This window comes from Salvia splendens, chromosome 3 (assembly GCF_004379255.2).
Source record: "Salvia splendens isolate huo1 chromosome 3, SspV2, whole genome shotgun sequence".
In the NCBI taxonomy this organism is placed as follows: Eukaryota; Viridiplantae; Streptophyta; class Magnoliopsida; order Lamiales; family Lamiaceae; genus Salvia; species Salvia splendens.
In genome coordinates, this window is record NC_056034.1 from 17,280,042 (window position 1) to 17,302,309 (window position 22,268).

At 42.8% G+C, this 22,268-nt stretch overlaps 1 pseudogene; it reads left to right on the forward strand.

The window, feature by feature from the left end:
- The first annotated feature begins 228 nt into the window (after positions 1–228).
- The window catches only part of LOC121796677, a 28,327-nt pseudogene continuing 6,287 nt past the window's right edge, over positions 229–22,268 (forward strand).

A 22,268-nucleotide genomic window follows, 5' to 3' on the forward strand; every position in this document is an offset into this window, starting at 1 on the left:
CCTCGTGTGTATTTTTTTTCACTGACCGAAAAGGGATTTGTCTCTAATTTATTGTCGTTTGTATTTTTTTTTAACCGAAGAAAGAAGGAAAAAGGATAATTATTAATTTAGTAATGCTTTTTGTATATAATCTTTTAAAATTGTGATTTTTTTTGATAATGAGAATGTGATGATTTTTTTATGTATTACATTAGTATATTCTTTTTTTATAATGTCATAAATTATAAATCACGCAAACGAATATTAAAAATTTATGGAATAAATAAGTACTCCCATTAGCTTAATTAAAGAAATTTCTCATGTTTATTTTAGCTAATGAAATAGGAATACATAATTTAAATTGGTGATATACGCAGGATGTCTCTCTCACAACACACTTCTGCAATTCATTTGAAAATCAATTCAGGAACGAGGATTGTGAATAGCGCACAGGCACAAGAATGGATGGAGATCTTTTCCATGATTTGCCGCCCCCAAGTGCGCCACAATCTCAACAAATCGCACATTCTCCAACTAACGGTGCTCTAAAATCTAATCCCAAACCCCCACCGCCGCCGACTCTTCCTGCTCCGGCGCTAAAGAGCGCCCTCAAACGGCCCAAGCCACAGCCTGAAGGTACTTCTCGTGATCAATACTTATCTTTTTTAGTTATATCTTCTGCTGTTCTTTAGCTAGGCGATCGAGTGGTTTAATGATTGAGCATTTATGTGTATTATTGTTGTGGGTTTTAGGGGTTTTCTTTCATTTTCTTCTATCCAATATTTGGAGTTGCTTTATTTAATTTGTGTGGATAATATTTGGTGTTACTGAAAATTAGGTGATGGTTTGTGGTTTCAGGATTCTTTTGAGGATTTCGTCATTTTCCATTGAGTGGATCCCTTTTGAAGGTGATTATGCATATTATAGTCAACGTTTTTGAGTGGACGGAGTTCAAGGTGACATTCGGTTGCCATGACTAATATCATGAGACTATCCATTTAGGATTAAGTTGTGGGATTATTTTAGTTGGAGGGGTGAGGCTATGACTAATTATCATGAGACTATCCATCTAGGATTAAGTTGAAGGGTTCAATCTTATAAATCAAACATGATACATATTTAATCATGAGATTTAATCTTGCCAACCGAACACCCCTAAATATATTGATTTTGTCATGCTATTTGAGATTATTGTAGAAACTAGGATTAAGCTTAAATGGTTATATTATACCCCCACTCTTTCTTGGATATTTTGAGTCATAAAATTAAAATTTATTGCATAAACCTTGATCAGTTCAACAGTATGGAGTATTAATATTTATTCCATTGGCTTGTTATCAAAGTGAACCACTGTGGAGATTCATCATCTGACCAATCTTCAATTTGCTCCTAAATGCACTTTTTTCTTTATAGAAAATGCATTTGCTCCTGGAAAACGGTTGAGGTTCAAGACAACAACAGATGCCTCAGAAAAACAAGTAATTGAAGCTATGCAGAAGATAGCTTCACACATAAAGAATCCTTCAAAGTTCAATAAGGCATCAAAGCTCGCTATACAGTTGATCAAGGCTGGTAGTATCAAGGAATCGACCAGTGAGCATTTCTTTGTGGTACTTGAAGCAGCGATGATTATCATGCATTATTCTCAGCTGATTATCATGCATTATTCTCAGCTGCTCAGGGTGTAGTTGATGTAAGCATTCGACTTGTCTCTGACCAATTATATACCTCTACCTTTTATTGAAGATCACAATGTAAATTATTTTGTATCTACATCTTGCAGTGCCTTACCAAGAAGCAACAAAACCTATTGGCTGCATGGACAATCAGGGCTGTTTGGGCAAATGATCTGTTCACTGATGACAGTTTTGTGGTAATTGTATAAATTTATGCCTTTTACACTCTTGTTACTTAGATGTTTGTGTTTTACATTATTTGTCATGATTTGCTGTCAGTTAATCTTCTGAATTAACCTTGTAGCCAATAGAAAAATATCAGCCAATGGAAGATTTTGCTTGTTTACTCTCATTTCAGATTATATCTCATAGTGGATTAGCCTGTGTCTGTTGGAGGTAAACATTCAGGATATGTTTGTTGTAGACTGGACGTACTAAAGTTCTTTAGGGGTATTTTTGGTTAGTCAAAACATAAAAGACTTATTCATGTCCAGTACGTGCTTATACCAATATCTTTTGGGTACCCAAGAGAATAGTTTGTTATTGCTATGCATTCATTTGGCTTTCTATGTGCAATCCATTCTAAACTCTAAGCTATATTGTATTTTACTCTCCTTTACTATAGTAGCTGGGTAGATCATTCTTTTCGTTTTCCAATTGCTACTTCCTTACACACCCTTGATAGTACGCGAGACTCTTTTTCCTCTGTAATGGCTTTATTGAGTTCATTTACCAGTGGTGGAGATATTGCTATAACTGCAAGTAGCTGCCCTATTTCCCCAGATCCCGTGTTACCACTTCGCTTGCCGAGGTGGCAATGCAGGGTTTGGTTTGGAGAAAAACTTGAAATTTTAATCAATCATCCTTCCATATTGGTCTTGTAGCATTTGGTATGCTAGTGTGCCAGTTATTATTCCTCTTAGTTTTTAATAGTATTTGATAGCATAAATGAAATTTATTCCAAAATTCTTTCTCCCACTGAATGTTACCATGTGCTCCGGTCTTCTGAGCTTACACATCTAAGCATGTGAAGGAAGTCTATCAGACTTGGTTTAAATATCTTAGGGTAAAATTTGATGATTGTGCTTTGAAAAAGAATCATATTAATAGCTGAACCTATGTGTCCAATGGAATTATCAGTATATCTGCTAGTTTAGTAGAATTGGCTATATTGAACCCCTCATTTATATACTTTCTCTTACCAGATCTTTTCATGAAGTTGGAAATAGTGAGCACTGAGCACAGTGCATAATTTGCATTTTGTCATCAATTTAACTCAATTTACCCGATTTCTCAACTTGGCCCCATTCTTCCTAACTATAAAGTGCTCATTGCCTTCAGCTGGCATCAAAACACTAAACTCAGTTGCTTGCAGTAACACCTTCATGATATCACCTGATACGGAGCGAAAGGCAGGTAGATTTTGTAATTTCGATAATATGTCGGCATAAGTAGCATATCACACAACAGCCATGAAAAGTGAAATAGAAATATAAACTAAAATGAACTACGACAATCCTCTAACGAGGCTCTACGGTAAAATTACTGTCCTTAATCTAAACTCAATACTTCAAATCTGATCTCTAAACTAATCCCACAGAACCAATATACAGGCCCTCATATCTGAGATTCCTAAAGTAATGATAATAACTAATATTTATTACTCCCTCCGCCCCAACTAAGTTGAGACATAACTTTTGGGCACAGAGATTAAGAAATTGTGTTGAAAAGTAGGAGAGATGAATAAAGTAGGAAAGATAAAGAGAGAGTAAAATAGATAGTGGAATAAAGTAAGAGTGATTGGATGTTTTGTGTTTTTGTTAAAAAAAGAAATGACTCAACTTAGTTGGGACATCCCAAAGAGGAATAGTACTCAACTTAGTTGGGACGGAGGGAGTATCATATTAGCATGTAACTGATGTTGATGGAATAACCCTTGCCCACTTCTCCATGATCTTGTAACTGCCACTTTCAATAATTAGGTAACTGCCACCCCACTAATTCACGATGATCAATGCATATCATCACCACATGCATCTTTATTCGTAACAGCTTGGGTTTAGTATTGTGAATTCCTAGTACATTTTTAATGATGATCGATAATGGTTCCCGACCTATTGAATGGAGGGTAAGAGTCTTACCTACTAAGCTGCTTCCAATCCTCGAGTGCTTTTGAAAGCTTACTTTCACTTGGGTCTAGTATTGTGAATTCCTAGTACTTCTGAAAGTTTTTTTTAAATAATGATCAATAATGGTTCCCCGACCTATTGAATGGAGAGGAAACGTCTTACCAACTATGCTGCGCTTCAATCCTCGAGTGCTTGTGAAACTTTACTTTCACTCGGAAACCAATCCCGAATCAGCAAGTAGATAACAATCACATTGAATGCCATCATGTTATCTTGCAATATGCGTATACAAATTATAGTTTATAACATCTCCATACTGGCTCAGTAAGTATAATATTCTTGATGTTGCCACACTTAGCGAGAAGATAAGCCTGACCCTAGCTTGACTACAATTGAGGAAAGTACCTTTTTGTTCTTGTTAGTTCATCGAAACGGTGTTCTACCCCACATATGCTAGATGCATAGTATTCATGTGCTCACATTGTTTAAGTTGAGATCTTATTTTTTATGGTAGATAACTGTGATAAAATAAATAAAAGGAAAAAGATACAAAAGATAGACCAGGCATATCCGAGTAGGAGTACAGCCAGAAAGTCCAAGGAGATTCCAACAACCACGGCAACAGAGGGATGAAAAAGAGATCAAACAATTGATCCAGAGAGATTCTAACTAGTGAGTAGTGACCAACACCAGTAATAAAGTGGTTGAGCAACTTTACGAAACATGCACATATTACAAAAGTTCAAATAATCCTAACAAACCAATGAAGCTAACCCTCTTGCATAGTACTGCCTCCGTCCTACAATAGGAGTCACATTTGGTGTGGGCACCGGTTTTAAGAAATGTACAGAATAGTGGGTTGGAAAAGTTATTGAAATATAGGGCCCACTTTTTTATATTGGTTTTATAATAAAATGTGAGTGAAGTGTGCTAGTGGAATGTGGGACCTACTGATCATTTATGGTAAAAGTGAAATGTGACTCTTATTGTGGGACAGACCGAAATGACAAAATGTGACTCTTATTGCGGGACGGAGGGAGTAGTATTTAATTCCATATGACCTGAAAAACTGAATGAAGCATAGCATATACCCTCTCCTTGATATCTTAAACAATATTGTTGACTTCAAAAGGAATTTCTTCAAAGATCAGCAGTTTCATTGCATACCACAGGTGGTTCGCTGTTGATGCTAGTGCAGTGGATTTAGCTTTTTGCAAAATCGTTGAGCTGGCCATCTTTTCTCCTTGTATGTGTTTGATAGCACTAGATTGCCTTTTTAGTTTCAGCCAATCTTTTTACCTCTTTTAGACAGTGTTTGGGATCTTATCACATTTCACATTAGTTGAACTGTTCGGGCCTGATTGGTTTCATATTTCTAGACTTTTCATCCTCCCATGTCTAAGAGTTGCGTTAGGATGAACACATGATTAAATGTTCCTTGTTTAAGTACTAGGCTACTAAAATTGCTCTTGTATATGATGAGTTTTTGTTGCCATGCTCATTCTATTCCAGATTTTGATGGTTAAAATGGCATTATAGTAGTAATTATTTTTGCTAAGTTATTTCCGTTTTATATTTCAGTTCTCAAAGGCAACTGGGAGAATAAAAGAAGCCATATCTGCTCTTCCAGTTGCAACCAAAGAAGATGATATGGAAGAAGCTGCTGCTTTCAAAGATGAAACCGAGGAGATGAATGCAGACGCACAGCTAAGAAATGGAGGTCATGTAGAGGAAGAGCCCGATCCATTCGGATTGGATGCCCTTATATCTAATACACCCGCCAAAGAAGAAAAATTGAATGGGAAAAAGGAGCCATCGTCCAATAATAGAAAATAAGACGACGAGAAGGGGAGATTCCTCAAATTGCAAAGACAAGCATTGCTTCTGTGTTTAGAGAGTGCTGCAAAGAGATACAAAACACCATGGTAAGATTTGTGATCACTCTCTGTGATACATGTAATAACTTTTGCCTGATGTGAATTTCTGTTGGAAAGAAATCAATCAAGGATCAATTAGGCACCAAGAATTGATATGCACACATTAATGATAATTGATACTAGGGCAAATCTTTACCATGTATAGAAGATCTCGTTTGTGTATTTAGGCAGTCTCCTTTCTCCATTGTAATTAAAACCGATTTATATGAATAAAACAACTAGCCTTGAACATGGCATCGCATGCTTTTCGATCCAAATTGGTGAACTCAGAATTTGATTCATCATAGTTCAATACCCTCCTCAAGCCTCTGACCAAAAACAGGGCAGAATCCATCCATACCTACACAAAATGTCAGACAACGAAGAAGAGAAACCATACGCAGAAGATCTGAGATTAAGGATGAGTAAACAAGTTACTCTAGCAGTCAAACTCAATGGAAATAACTACCCTCTATGGCACAAGCTGATGAAGATTGCCATTGGAGGAAGACGAGCGAATCGGCACATCACAGTCGTACCACAACCACCAGAACCGGGAACAAAGGGCTATACCGAATGGGAAGAAACCGACATGATCATATTCTCATGGATAGTCGACAATATCGAAACTGATATTGTCGTGGATTTCGCGCACCACCAAACCGCACAAGCTCTATGGGAGAGTTTGTTCGTCACATTCGCAAGCACCTCCGATCCATACCTGCTGTACGATTTGGAGGAAAAGGCGAGTAAGATATTGCAAGGAGAACAAGGACTCGAGACTTACTGGCGACGTCTCCACGGAATTTGGATAGAGATAGATCGATGCGAAAATCGCCCAATCGATTGCTGCGACAAAGGGGTCGGACAGTTTCGAACCTACATCGGAACAAGGCGATTGTTCAAATTCCTCACCGGATTGAATGAGAAGTATGATGGAATCCGACGAGACATCCTCAGGGAGCAACCACTACCCTCAGCCAAAGTCGCGTATGGACGGGTGACACGAGAAGCTACCCGGCTCAAAATTATGCCGCCGGCAGCTAACACGGATCCTCCTACCGGTGCGGCGAACGACGACTCATCATCGGGCGGAGTATGGCTCGACTTCGCTGCCCGGAATCTACCTCAGCAACGCCCCAGTCACCCTCCACCGCCATGCGCCACCGGACCCAACCGAAGAACATGGTTCAAACCGGACAAATCGAAGATGTGGTGCTGCCATTGTGGAAAACAGAAGCATACCAGAGAGTCGTGCTTCCTCCTGGTCGGATTTCCCGACTGGTGGGACGAAAATCAGAAGGCAAAGGCCCGATTAGCAATTGGGATGGAAGAAAACGGAGGCGGTGGACTATTCCCAACCGGAGGGGGCAACCGCGAGGCCACCAACCCTCGGGGGAGGACCAGAGATGGAGACTCCCGAACAGGCAGGGGCGGCAGACGTGGAGAGGCGGACGGGATGATCGGAGAAGCAGCGTTCGCCGAGAGGAAAGGAGGCGCGGGCGTTGGAGGTAACGGATTAGGGTTGTTTAACCCTAATCCACAAAGTTATTTGCAATTGAGTCCTCATACTATGCCTAAATTACAGAAAATACCCCATCATTTAGAATCTGACCCCTCTATGAATTGTTGTGTTCAATTTAGCCCCCAGCATGTTAAAAACCGAAAATCAGCCCCAACTTTGTCTAAAATATCATATGTGACCCCAAATCCCTTTGCATCCCTAGAAAAAATCTCTACTGCATTTATGGCCCGGAGTATAACTAATTCTAAGGAGAGTGGATGGATATTTGTTGCAGGGCCACGGATACGATTACATATGATAAGAATGATTTTTCTGTGATAAATGAGGCTACGAAAAGTATGATTCAAACAGCCGATGGGGACCTAACAACCGTTAGTGGAAGTGGGACCATTGAAATTTCACCAACGTTAAAATTGACCAACAACCTTTATGTGCCCAAATTGTCCCATAAACTCATGTCCATTAGTCACGTGACTAAAGAGCTCAATTGTACATTACTGATGCATCCTAATTTCTGTGTTTTACAGGATATCAGGACGAGGGGGATAATTGGGCGTGGCACTGAGCGTCAAGGCCTCTACTATGTGGATGAGATTACTCAACAAGGTGGCACCGGGATGCTTGCTCACGGATCTGCTAATCGAGAAGCTTGGTTGTGGCACCGCAGATTGGGACATCCATCCTCGGGTTATCTTAAAATTTTGTTTCCTAAGTTTTCTAAATTTAAAGACATTTCGTGTGAATCTTGTGTTTTGGCGAAAAGCCACAGACAATCTTTCAAATCTAGCGAGACTCGAGTTCAGAGTATTTTTTCTTTGGTACATGCTGATGTGTGGGGCCCAGCGCCTATTATTGGTGATCATGTTTTTAGATATTTTCTCATATTTGTGGATGATTGCACAAGATTGACTTGGGTATATTTTTTGAAAAATAAGTCAGAAGTTTTTGAAAAAATTGTCAGTTTCTTCACCTTAATTCAGACTCAGTTCCAAACTTCTATTAAGGTCCTTCGATCTGATAATGGTAGGGAATTTGTTAATAAGAAAATGACAGAATTTTTTCAAAGTAAAGGCCTCGTTCATCAAACTACTTGCCCTTATACCCCGTAACAGAATGGAGTAGCAGAACGAAAAATAGGTTAATTTTGGAAGTCACCCGAGCCCTGTTTTTTTACTCAAATGTTCCAAAATTTTTGTGGCCCGAAGCTGTTGCTACCGCTGTGTACTTAATCAATCACCTTCCTACGAAAATTTTGGGTATGCGAACCCCCCTACAGGTACTTTCAGCCCTTGCTAAAATTCAAGAACCCCTTACTCTTTCCCTTTGAGTTTTTTGTTGCTCCGTTTATGTCCATATTCCCAAACATGAAAGAAGTAAATTCTCTGCGTGTGCTCTTAAGTGTGTTTTCTTGGGATATAGGACTAATCAGAAAGGGTACCGTTGCTATGACCCCACCTCTAGGAAAATAATAACAACTATGAACTGTAATTTTCTGGAGTGTGAATATTTTTTCCAAGCCCAAACTCGGGGTCAGGGGGAGAGTTATGATAGCTAGGGGAAAACCCGAGTGATAACATTAGACCCCTTAGTTGGGCTGTGTCGCCACAATCAGACAACTCACTGGCGGAACCAACAGAGCAAGCTAGTGTCACCGCACAGTAGGGTGTCGATGGGTCTTCGCCATAAAAAGGAAGCCAGATGGATCTATTGAACGGTATAAAGCAAGACTGGTGGCGAAAGGGTACACCCAGACATATGGAGTCGACTATGCTGAAACATTCTCACCAGTTGCGAAGATGAGCACCATTCGGGTGTTGTTCTCTATAGCGGCGAACAGAGATTGGCCATTGCACCAGTTTGACGTAACCAATGCTTTCCTACATGGGGAACTGTCGAAACCTATTTACATGGAGTCACCGCCGGGTTTTTCAGGGGAATTTGAAGGAGGAAAGGTCTGTAAGCTGAAGAAGACCTTGTACGGACCCAAACAGTCACCTCGAGCTTGGTTTGGGAGGTTCACGGAGGTAATGAAGAAGTATGAGTACAAGCAAAGCAACTCAAACCACACACTTTTTCTGAAGAAAAGAGAAGGTAAGATCATCTGCTTAATCATTTATGTGGACGATATGATACTCACGGGAGATGATGAGGATGAGATCAACCAGTTGAGAAAAAATTTGTTTGCTGAATTCCAAATGAAAGACTTGGGCCTACTCAAGTATTTCTTAGGAATAGAGGTATTGAGGTCAAGACAGGGAATCTTTATTAACCAAAGGAAGTATGTACTCGATCTCCTGTCAGAAACCGGGCTACTTGATTGCAAGCTAGCAGACACCCCTATGGTACAGAATCATGGGCTCCAGATAGTTGAAGGGGCAGAATTGACCCCTTGCACAAGATACCAGCGCTTAGTAGGGAAGTTGATCTACTTGTCCCATACCAGACCTGACATTGCGTATGCAGTAGGAGTGGTCAGCCAATTCATGCATGCACCCCAAGCTGCTCACTGGGAAGCGGCCTTGAGGATTGTTCGTTACCTGAAGGGAACACCAGGACATGGGATTATGTTTGAAAAACATGGACACCTTGAAATTCATGGTTTCACAGATGCTGATTGGGCTGGGAATCTGAAGTAGCGGAGTTTGTTATGTGTTTTCGTTTGTTGTGAAAATGTGATGCTAGGTCGAGACACCAAGTCCTATTAATCCACTAGATCACTTGGTCTGGGAACTCAATGTAACAAGGAATACTCTGTCGTTGTACACACAAACTCTCCTTCAAAGATCCCTCAACCCGAATACTGTGGATTAGTATAGAGAAGCAGGGGTCGATCCCACGAAGATGGATACGTAAGAAAGCATTTAGAGACTCTTGACAAAGGAGGTTGCTGCCACGCAAACAGGGTTGAGGTAGAACTACTACTAGACCTAGACAGGAAATGTAAACACTAGACCTAGAAAGCTGTAAACATGCTGAGACCAAACATCATCAAGACTTCGATATATTAAATTCACTTCCTAGATCGTGTAAACGACTACCTAATTTGGCTAGACAGAAATCAACTAACAGTGGGGACCATGACCCAGAAATAGCGAGTACGGCAGAAAAGCTGCAAATAACTGACTGAGAAAATAACTAACTACGGCATGCTTTTCTTCAACGGATTTAAACACAAAGATGAAGTAAACAGAGCACATACTCAGATTCGAACAGAATGTAAAAGTTTAGTCGTCGTAAACTTACGACAAACCGGAAATAACTCAGATCTACATATACTAGACGAAGCGAAATGAAAACACGAAGACTAGGCATCAAAATAAACCAACTCTGCTCAGATCTCAAGTCGAACGCTTAATCCACTCCGGATCCAAGCAATCCGAAACCAACAACAACTAGATTCCACTCCATAACTTCCGATCTAACAGATCTACTCCGATCAACTCCAATTTCCAGCAATTGCACACAACTTAGCAAAACACCAAACTTAAGTCTCCGATTCAACTACCAGCAAAGTCCGATCACCCAGATTCAACCATTAACCTGCATAAGTTCAGAAAACAATTGCGAAACTCATCCAACACAGGCAAACTAACGCAAACTCCAGAAAATCTCGACAACCAAATCAGAAATCAACACCAACGTCATAATAGAAAATGAAACTTGCATTAAACACAGAAATATTCGGTGAAATCGGAAGGCCGAGCTTCGAACAGCGAAGCTCGGTGAAATACGAAATACGAAAACAGTAAAGTGGAGCTTGTTTCTTCGCCCTCAGCAGGACGGTGTTACAACCCAACAACAAATGTATGAAAGCTAAAGGTGAACCCAAGTGCGAAACCTCTGAATTTCCCTCTAAGAACCCAAGTGTATAGAAAAGTGAACTAGCTGCAGACTGTTAGTGAGGCCTCCCCCGAGAAGGTCCCTCCAGAATGCATGCATCCTTCCTTTTATAGACACGGACATAATCTTCTAGAACCTTCGTAGAAATCTCCATTCTACCATTCAGTACTGAGATTTACTCCGTCTTGCAATTTCTTTCACAATGTTCACTTATTCCCCAGTTTCCTCGGGCGTGTGATTGCCTCCTTCTTTTCCTGGACCTGGCGAATTTCTTCTATACACCTGGCTTAAAACATGTGTTAGACCCAGCAAATTCACGAATTTATCCCATAGACTTATGCATGAAATTAGCCTTATCAAACTGCTCACACTTAAACCATGCTTGTCCTCAAGCATGAATGACAAGAAAAAGGAATAAGGCGAATTTCAATGCACGGTTCCCAAGTACGACTCTACATACAAGACACTAACAAAGAACAGACTCCTAGACCTAGACAACTACAAACTCATAAAAGAAAACATCACACAAACAAAACACAACAGATAAGCATGAACTAGTTTCAACTTTTAGGCGACTGTCCCCACAAGCTTAAGTTCTCTCCGATCGTCTACAGTCTTCAATTCCTCCCACTTCCTTCTTCTACCTAAACGGTCTGTTAGTTCGCCAAGATAGCCTATTGATTTCCCAGCGGTTAGGTTCGCTCGATCACTCATGCCTCACCAGGGATGTTAGGATCAAAACGCTCCAAAGTTAAAGTTACACCACTGATGCGTCGGGTTATGAGAGTTTCTCCTTTCTATCGTCTCTCTTTTTTTCTATATATTTTTTTCATTCCTAGGTCAGGTAATTTTTACTTCCTGCCCTTAGGTAATTAATCTTCATTTTCCCTCTTTTTTCTATTTTCCCCCTGGACTTCGTCCAGCTTATACCTCCGATTTGTTATTTTATTCCTCCCCTGGACTTCGTCAAGCTTATACCTCATTTTCCTGGACTTCGTCCAGCTTATACCACCAGTTCTGGACTTCGTCCAGCTTATTCCTCCATAACCCATTTTTTCTCCTTTAGACTCTACTCCCTAAGCATCAAGTGGCGGCCCATTTTTTACATGTTAGCTCAAGGTGTTTAGGCTTATAACTCGCTCTTATAGTAGGGCTGCACAGCTAAGTTATCTAAGGCATTTTCTATCGTCCTTACTTCATTCAGACCACTTTTAGTTTATTAAGGAAAAAGGCATCAAAGTTGACGTGTATCCTTTCTTCAATCGCTCTCACTTAGGGAATTTTGCCTTATTATCTCCACTAGCTCATGCAACATACAAACACAAAAACAACCATTACACCTAAGCTATACCTAAAGACTCTAAGACACAAAAACAGACACAGTACTTACTCCCACCCCTCCCACTTCACTCAAGCTTGTCCCCAAGCTATCCTTGTGAAGGGGGGGGAAAAAGGAAGTATGAACAGCAGACATAAACATTAAACACAAACAAAACGCACAGACAAAACAAACTTCTCACACTTAGACCGAACATCGGGCTAAGTGGGAGAAGGCGCAACATACAAAACCAAGGCATGCAAAAACAGAACAACCCCTTCTCACACTTAGACCAAAGATTGGGCTAAGTGTGGGAAGGTACAACACATATAAACAAAAACGAAGCATGCTGGCACACATAAACACAAACAAAAAATGAAAAAGAAAAGAAAAGACAAAGAAAAAGTTACTTGGTTTGGGGGAATCAATTCGGGGTCTAGCCCCCGCGGGAGCTAGCCTTGAGCGGGGCGAACGGTTGGGTCACTTTAGCTTTCTTCTTTGCCGGAGATTTTGGCGTCTCCTTCTCTGTCTCACTCGGTCTGGGGACTGTCTTCTTCACGATCATCGGTCTAGTAGAGGATGGGATAGTCAAGGGCTTCGACGTCTGAGGGGGTTTCTGAACAGATATACTTCCTGGACCCGGTGATTTGGAAACGCTGCCAGGTCCAGAAAGCGACTTCGGTGCGTCAGGGAATCTCTCACGAAACCACTTCGTCATCATCATCATTAGTGAGACGGCTTCTGCCATCCTAGTGTGCCGGGACGACGTTGCCACAAGGTCGGTAATACTCCCCTTGAGGGCCACGACCTCCTCTCTGACCTTCCCGACTTCCATTCTCATTTCGTCTACCTCCGTTCTCACTCCTACGACCTCTTTCCGTACTCTCTCAACCTCGACACTATCCCTTCCTTTACCCCGTAGGGCCAGAATTTCCTCTCTAACCATTTTAATTTCTGACCTCATCCATCCTACCTCCTTCCTCATTTCTTCCACTTCAATCTGGGCTCTTGCCTCCATACTTGCTTTTACGTCCACCACATCCGCTTCCTGTTTCGCCTGCGCCTCTGACTTGCCAACATCGTAAAAACATACCTCATTTCCATGCGTGATTAGCAGCCCCTTGTTGAAGAAGTAATTCATATTGAAAACCTTCGGGGGTAGACACATTTCCACATCTCGGCAAGCTTTGTTGATCTTCATGATCACGTTGCGCTGCAGATAAGCACCTAGGAGATGGCATGTGTATAGGTGCCTGGAAGTGGCAGTTACTTGGTGACAAGCTTGGGCAAGCCAATAGCCTAGATGGACACGGACCCCTTGGCCATACACCAAGTAAAATAAAGGTCGGGGGTTGTCAAGGCGTTGTTGGCGGTGCCCATCAGGTTATAGCTAATGAACGTCTGGTCAAATCCCAGGATTCTGTCCTCGATGTGGTGGGCTTTCGAAAAGCTGGTCTTAAACTAACCCACCCTTGGGTGGGTAACAAACTCCCAAGCACTCTGCGTCTTGAAACCAGGTGTGAATTTAGGTGGACCTACCATTCTCTCGTTCCACAAACCTTCGTCATCATGTGTACGTGTCAGCAAACCCATCCGGAGAGTCCATTCTCTGATGCTCATCTCGTGCTCTTCATTGAAGAGGCGGAAGTTAATGGAGTTAGCATCCAAGTCAGTGGTAGACTTAAACCGGAAGGTCGAAAAGAATTCCGTGCTAAAGCTATCGGAACCTCAAAGGTGTTGTGCTTGAGCAGCCAGTCAAAACCGATTGCATCTATGTATTCCCGAAATTCTTCGTTAGACGCAATCTCCTTGAGCTCCTCTGGGTCATACATCTTCCCGGACTTAGCATATTTTCCCACGACACTCTTCTCTTTGTACGTCGCTGCACGTTTTGGGTCAGTGAACTTTTTAACCGCGTCCAGTAATTCCTTGGTAATCTAGATTTCTGTAGGCTCAAAATTGAGCTCCTCTTCTTGTTCATCTTCGGAGTCTCTGGACCCAGCAGCGTATGGTACCTTAGCAGGTGGAGGAAGAGAGGGTTCAACGGACTTCCCTTTTGCTTTCTTGGTCGAGGAAGGAACAACCTATTTTCCCTTCCTCTTTCTTTCGGTCGCGTGGCGGCTTTCCTTCTCTTCGCTCTCCCTACTGCTAGGTTTGGGGGAGTATGCCTGCTCAGGGGCTGCGGTTGCTAGACCCCGCGCTCCCTCCTCCGTCTGCTGGACGGATTCGTCAATCTCATCAATCAAGCTCCGACGGGCTTGTCTATGGGCTTCCCTTGCATTCATCGGTGAAATCGTCCCCTCTGGGACATCTGCCAAATCCACGGTAAGCTTTACCTTGTCGTCGGTGGGTTCTTGTACATTTTTAGAGTCGATGGCTTCTCCTTCCTCAGTCAACAAAGGGGTTGCCCCCGTGATGTAAATATGGGTTTCCACCCCAACCGAACCTTCCTCATCATGGGTCTCAGTACCCACAGCTCTCTTAGGGGTCTTCCCCTCACTTACGTTCTCAGAGACATGGGCCTCACTGCCCCCAAATACTTCCAGGGTTTCCCCCTCCACAGGTTTCTCGTAAATTAGGGATTCGTCTCCCTCCACAGCCTTCTCGGAAATTAGGGCTTCGTCGCCCTCCGAAACACTCTCACAAACACCAGGGATCTCCCCCTCTTCGAACTTCTCAGCAACAGGGTTTCCCCCTCAACGAATGAATCTAACCTCGGGTCGCTTCCAGCCAACAGTTCCAACCCCGCTGCCAGATCTGCCTCCTCTCCTCGTATTTTTGCGGTGGTTGTTTCTGCGACAGCGGTGGCGGGTTCTGCAACGGTATGAACGGCCTCTGGTTGGGGTGGTGAAGCCTCTGAAATTTTTGGTGGTGGTGGTGCGGTAGATGTTGAAACGGCTTGTGTGGTCGTCCCCATCATAGCGGTGAACATGGCGAACGCCTTCATCGCTTCTTCCGGCCCACCCAAGTTTTGTACAAGATCGGCCATGAACGCCGCCGCGTTAGAATCGCCGGATCCTGAAGTGCTTCCTGTGTTCGTAGTGTTGTTCATGGCAGACTCTGTGGAATTTTATCAAGAACTCGGAAGAAAATTTCTCCGATTAGGGTTAGAGAAAAATAGGATTTAAGAGAGAAATTTGGGGAATTTTTGTAGAGAGAGTGAATATGATGTGGGAAATAAAAGCTAAAGCACGATTATAGCCCGTGGGTATGGGGGAGGACGGTTTGCAGGCAGTTGCAGGTGTGACGCTAGCAACCGTACGCCTCCCCATAAAGTTACCTTTTGAAATTCGAATCGGTGCTAACTCCCTCCAAAATTTTACTCCTCAACTCCCTGCCCCATGTGAATATCTCTACAATACCATACTTAGAAAAACATCAAGCTAAAAATGAAATGCCAAACTCCCAGGTCAAGGATATGACAGTATAAATATTCCCCTAAGGAGTCTGGTATTCCGAAAAATATTTTTGGAAGATTATTTTTTTCTGATTTGTTTGGGTTATCTTGATTTAAAGAAAGCGATTAAATATTTACAAATTTTGTTTTCAAGTGCTCTCAAGATTCCCTAGGTCAAGGTATATATAAAACCTTCTTAGTCACCTGACCCAGGAATTCTCTGAGAATACTTCCTTCCCAAACCGGTTAGGCGATGTCAGGGAGTGTGCGTAGCGGCACTTCGTCCACTACACACATCTCTGAGTTATCCCTAAATACCTTCACCCTATGACCATTGACAAGAAAAGGGTACAGAGTTTGGGGCACTTCCCTGAATTTCAACTGCTCCATTCGCACGAAGCCCCACAATGGTGTATGGTCCGATCCATTTAGATTTTAGCTTTCCAGGCATCAGCTTGAGTTTGGATTGAAACAGGAGAACTTTCTGCCCAACTTGCAGTTCCTTGGTCCGGAGATTCTTGTCATGCCAGCGTCTCCTCTTTTCTTTGTACCACATTGCCGATTCATATGACTCCAGCCTTAGCTCCTCCAACTCATGTAGCTGCAATTTTCTCTCTTCTTCCCAGGATTGGGGTCTCATGTTGATCTCCTTGACCGCCCAATATGCTCGGTGTTCTACTCCCACGGGCAAGTGGCACATTTTGCCAAACACAAGCCTGTAGGGTGACATCCCAATAGGCGTCTTGTATGCTGTCCTGTAAGCCCATATTGCATCTCCAAGCCTCTTGCTCCAGTCCTTCTTAGACAGATTAACCGTCTTCTCCAGTATCGCCTTTATCTCCCGGTTGGAGACCTCCGCTTGCCCATTTGATTGAGGATGGTACGGTGTGGAAAGGCAGTGGTGAACTCCGTACTTTCTCATTAGAGCTTCAATAGTCCGGTTACGGAAATGCGTCCCATTGTCAGATATTATAGCTCTGGGCACTCCGTACCTGTTAAAGATGTTAGCTCTAAGAAATTTCGCTACCTCTTTAGCTTCACAAGATGTGGTCGCCTTGGCCTCTATCCATTTCGAAACATAATCAACTGCCACAAGTATGTATGTATTCCCGTATGAAGATGGAAATGGACCCATGAAGTCCATCCCCCAGACATCGAAGATCTCACAGACAATCACTAGGACTTGCGGCATTTCGTCTCTCCTGGAGATTCCCCATGTCTGTTGGCACCTCTCACAGTTCTGACAAAACTCGAAAGCATCCTTATGCAATGTAGGCCAGTAAAAACCACTATCTAACACTTTCCTTGCAGTTTTCCTAGGTCCAAAATGACCTCCACAAGCTAGGGCATGGCAATAATTCAGCACATCCCTCTATTCCCACTCTGGGATACACCTCCGGATCACTCTCCACAAATATGGGTCGTCCCAGAAATAATACTTGGCTTCGCTCTTGAGCTTCATCTTCTGGGCCCGGGAGATTTCCTGCGAACTGGGCACCTCTCCAGTGACCAAGTAATTTGCCAGGTCTGCGAACCATGGCTCATCGTTTAGATGACATTTTCCCTTCTCAGAATCTCCTGGACCTGTTAACGCCATGATCTTTTCCCAACTGACAGGTCTAGGAAATTCCCCTAAATAGTACAGATGCTCCTCTGGAAACGCATCAGGTATAGCTTCGTTGGTCTCACCTTGAAAAATACGACTCAGGTGGTCAGCCACTTTGTTCTCAGTCCTTTTCTTGTCTTTAACCTCCCAATCAAATTCTTGTAAAAATAACACCCAACGGATTAACCTCGGTTTAGACTCCTTCTTTGCTAGCAGGTACTTAATAGCTGCGTGGTCTGTGAAAACGATCACCTTCGACCCCAGCAAGTACGGGCAAAACTTCTCAAATGAGTACACTACCGCCAGCATCTCTTTTTCAGTGGTGTCGTAGTTCTTCTGGGCTTGATTAAGCGTTTTTGAAGCATAGAAAATCACGTAGCTTTTCCCAACCACTCTTTGACCTAGCATCGCTCCCACTGCGTAGTCACTTGCGTCGCACATTATTTCAAATGGCAAACTCCAATCTGGTGCTCTGATGATGGGAGCAGATACTAGTCTATCCTTCAACACCTGAAAAGCTTTCTTGCACTCTTCGTCGAAAACAAATTCCACATCGTTATGCAACAAGTGGGTGAGTGGTTGAGCAATCCTTGCGAAATCCTTTATAAACCTCCTATAGAATCCTGCGTGCCCTAGGAATCCTCTCACTTCTTTCTGATTCGTCGAGTAAGGCAGTTTTGAGATAACATCGATTTTTGCTTGATCTACCTGTATGCCTCTTTCTGATACCACATGCCCTAGGACAATTCCCTCAGGGACCATAAAGTGGCATTTCTCGAAATTCAAAACCAAATGCTTTTCCTGGAACCTTCTCAGCACTATATCCAAACTTGCCAAACATGAGTCAAATGAATCCCCGTACACAGTGAAGTCGTCCATAAAAATTTCGATGCAATCCTCCAGGAGGTCCGAGAAGATACTCATCATACACCGCTGAAAAGTGCCTGGCGCATTGCACAGACCAAATGGCATTCTTCTGTAAGCATACGTTCCAAAGGGACACGTGAAAGTTGTCTTCTCCTGGTCCTCGGGATCCACGTAGATTTGAAAATACCAACTATATCCTCAAGATACTCCTGGACCAATGGGTTAATAACATCAATAGCATGTAAATTTTCAACGTCAAGAGGTTTCTTCATCGCCTCATCGATGTTGAATGTATATTTCTCCCCATTGTAATCAAGGCAGATGGTGTTATATAGTCTTAGCGGTACGTAGGAAAGGTCTCCCTAAAAGTACTCCGCCAGACTCTGCAGACACACTATCACTCATTTTAATCACACGAAAATCAGCTGGGTACAAGAAGTCATGTACCTTCACTATCACGTTTTCAAGCACTCCTTCAGGACAAATGCATGACATGTCTGCCAATTGGATCACAACTTTTGTGTCCACCATGCCTACCCCTACTAACTTCTTGTATATAGACAGTGGTAACACATTTATCGACGCACCCAAGTCACACATAGCATGCTCGATTTTTACATCACCAATAGAGATGGGCAAAGTAAACATACCTGGATCATTGCACTTCGAAGGCATCCTCCGCTTTTGAATCACTGCGGAGAAGTTCTCGCCTATCAAAATTTTTCCACTGGGTCTAGCCTTCCCAGCTATAAATTCCTTAATGAACTTGCTAAACACCGGCAATTTCAAAGCCTGTAAGAATGGTAGATTAATCTCCAGCTTCCCAAAAATATCCATGAAATCTACATGCTCTTCCTTCTTCTTCTTGGCTTCCCCCCGGTTTGGGAAAGGTTTCGGTCGCTTCCGTGCTCCTGTAGAACTTTCAGCTGAGAACTCTCCAGTTTCCTCCCCTACTGCCTCGTTCTCCAACTCCGGCTCTGGATCGAGGAAGAATGGTTCAGTTGACCTAGGCTAGGATCTCTCCAAGTCTCGTGCCTTAAGGTCATCCTTGAGCAAGGAATTATCGCCCTCCAAGTTCCTGTTGCCTTCCTTGGGATCTGTCGCTTCCTTCGTTCTTACCACTGGCCCCTCATATCCTTTCCAAGATCTCAAGGTAATCTGACTTATATTCGCTCTATCAGGTGGCCTTACTGAGGCGGGAATCTTTCTTTTATTTCCCCTCATATCACTCAAAGAGGTGGCTATCTGGGATAATTGCTTTACCAGCATATCCATTGCTGCCTTTTGCTCCTGCTGAGCGTCTTGAAGCTTGTGCACTACGTCATTGTTCGATTGCAGGTTGTTTTGCATATGTTGCTGAGAACTGACGAGGTCGTGCACCATATCATCGATACTCTCTGGTGGCTTTGGTGGCTAGCTGGGCCATGGCCCTATACTCAGAGTCGGTCCATTCACTTGATTCTGACGAGCGTTTCCTTGACCTCCTGAAGAGTTGTTGTACTGATTTCTTGGACCCTGGTAATTGTTTTGAAAATTCCTTTGGTACGGTGGTACATAAGAGTTCCCTTGATTGTTCTGATTTCTGTTTCCCCAGCTCGAGTGGTCTCCTTGGTTCCGATTGATCCAGTTGCCCTGCCCCTCTTGGTTCCTTCCTGACCAGTTACCTTGTCTATCGGGCTGAGGTGCAAACTGCTGATTATGTTGTGGTGCTGGCTGGTTTTGTTCATTGTCAGTCCATCTGAAATTTGGATGGTTCCTCCAGGGTGCGTCTCTCTGTCTCCCTGGATTCCAGCTCCCATCGGGATTCCAACTTCCCATTGCATTGACCTGGGCCTGATAATCTCCTTCCTGGGTCCCGTAATATTGCTGAATTTGATTATCTCCTAGACCAGGAGATTTCTCCTTCCCTTGTGAAGCTAGTGGAATTGTCTTTTCAATCGCGTTCAAAAGAGCCTTCTCGAGCCTGTCAATCCTTGCTTCTACTTTATCATCTTCTTGCTCTCGTATGGCATTCACCGATCCTCTCCTCACTGCATTCCTAGGGTTATCGTACGCCTTCTTAGCGTCGATCAACTTCCTCAGGATTTCTCTTGCTTCACTTCCCCTCTTTCTTGTGAAATTCCCCCCACTCGAGGAATTCATTAAGTCCTTTGACTCAGGAGTCGCCCCTTCGTAAAACAGAGAGTAGGTCTCTGCCTCTATCATTCGGTGATTCGGGCATGCATCCAACAACCCCTTGAATCTCGACCAATACTGACTCAAAGATTCGTCGTAATCCTGCTTACACTCTAATATCTCTTTTTTCAGTGCATTCGTCTTGTTGGATGGGAAAAAATAATCTAAGAATTCGTACTTGAAATCCCTCCATGCGCGGATAGAATCCGGGGGCAACCTCAATAACCACGTGTTGGCTTCCCTCTTCAAGGCAAACGGAATTGCACGTAGGCGATAATCCTCCTCTGTTGCATCATTCGGCCTCTTCTGAATACCACACAATTTACTGAATTCATTTAAGAACTCGTACGGACACTCATTTCTACGCCCAGAGAACGTTGGCAAGATGCCGAGTACGTTTGTCTTGATCTCAATAGTCCTCTGGCGTGGATTCATCACTATAGCTTGAGATGGTTCTCCATCTAAATGGGCGGTTAACGAACCGATCTCTGGATCTGGATCTACTACTTGCGCCATGACTACTTCCTCTGTTTCCGACTCTGTTGGTGACTTGGGATCCTCCCTTCCGGATGAACTCCAATCCTCTTCACTTTCCGAACCGAACGGAAATGGATCTCCCGTAGATAACCCTGATCTAGTGGTGACCGTGGATGTTGTATCCTTGATCTGCCAAATAAATCTATCGTCCCTCCACCCAGATGAGTTACTCCATAATCCAGTCCGCGAGCCTCTGCTCATAAACTGAAAAGAAAAGAAAAATAAATCAAAACTATGTACGCCAAAAATCTCTAAAAACAATCACAAAATACGCCATCCATCCCCGGCAACGGCGCCATTTGAAGTAGCGGAGTTTGTTATGTGTTTTCGTTTGTTGTAAAAATGCGGTGCTAGGTCGAGACACCAAGTCCTATGAATCCACTAGATCACTTGGTCTAGGAACTCAATGTAACAAGGAATACTCTGTCGTTGTACACACAAACTCTCCTTCAAAGATCCCTCAACCCGAATACTATGGATTAGTATAGAGAATCAGGGGTCGATCCCACGAAGATGGATACGTAAGAAAGCATTTAGAGACTCTTGACAAAGGCGGCTGCTGCCACGCAAACAGGGTTGAGGTATAACTACTACTAGACCTAGACAGGAAATGTAAACACTAGACCTAGAAAGCTGTAAACATGCTGAGACCAAACATCATCAAGACTTTGATATATTAAATTCACTTCCTAGACCGTGTAAACGACTACCTAATTTGACTAGACAGAAATCAACTAACAGTGGGGACCATGACCAGAAATAGCGAGTACGGCAGAAAAGCTGCAAATAACTGACTGAGAAAATAACTAACTACGACATGCTTTTCTTCAACGGATTTAAACACGAAGATGAAGTAAACAGAGCACATACTCAGATTCGAACAGAATGTAAAAGTTTGGTTGTCGTAAACTTACGACAAACCGGAAATAACTCAGATCTACATACACTAGACGAAGCGAAATGAAAACACGAAGACTAGGCATCAAAATAAACTAACTCTGCTCAGATCTCACGTTGAACGCTTAATCCACTCCGGATCCAAGCAATCCGAAACCAACAACAACTAGATTCCACTCCATAACTTCCAATCTAACAGATCTACTCTGATCAACTCCAATTTCCAGCAATTGCACACAACTTAGCAACAACACCAAACTTAAGTCTCCGATTCAACCACCAGCAAAGTCCGATCACCCAGATTCAACCATTAACCTGCATAAGTTCAGAAAACAATTGCGAAACGCATCCAACACAGGCAAACTAACGCAAACTCCAGAAAATCTCGACTACCAACTCAGAAATC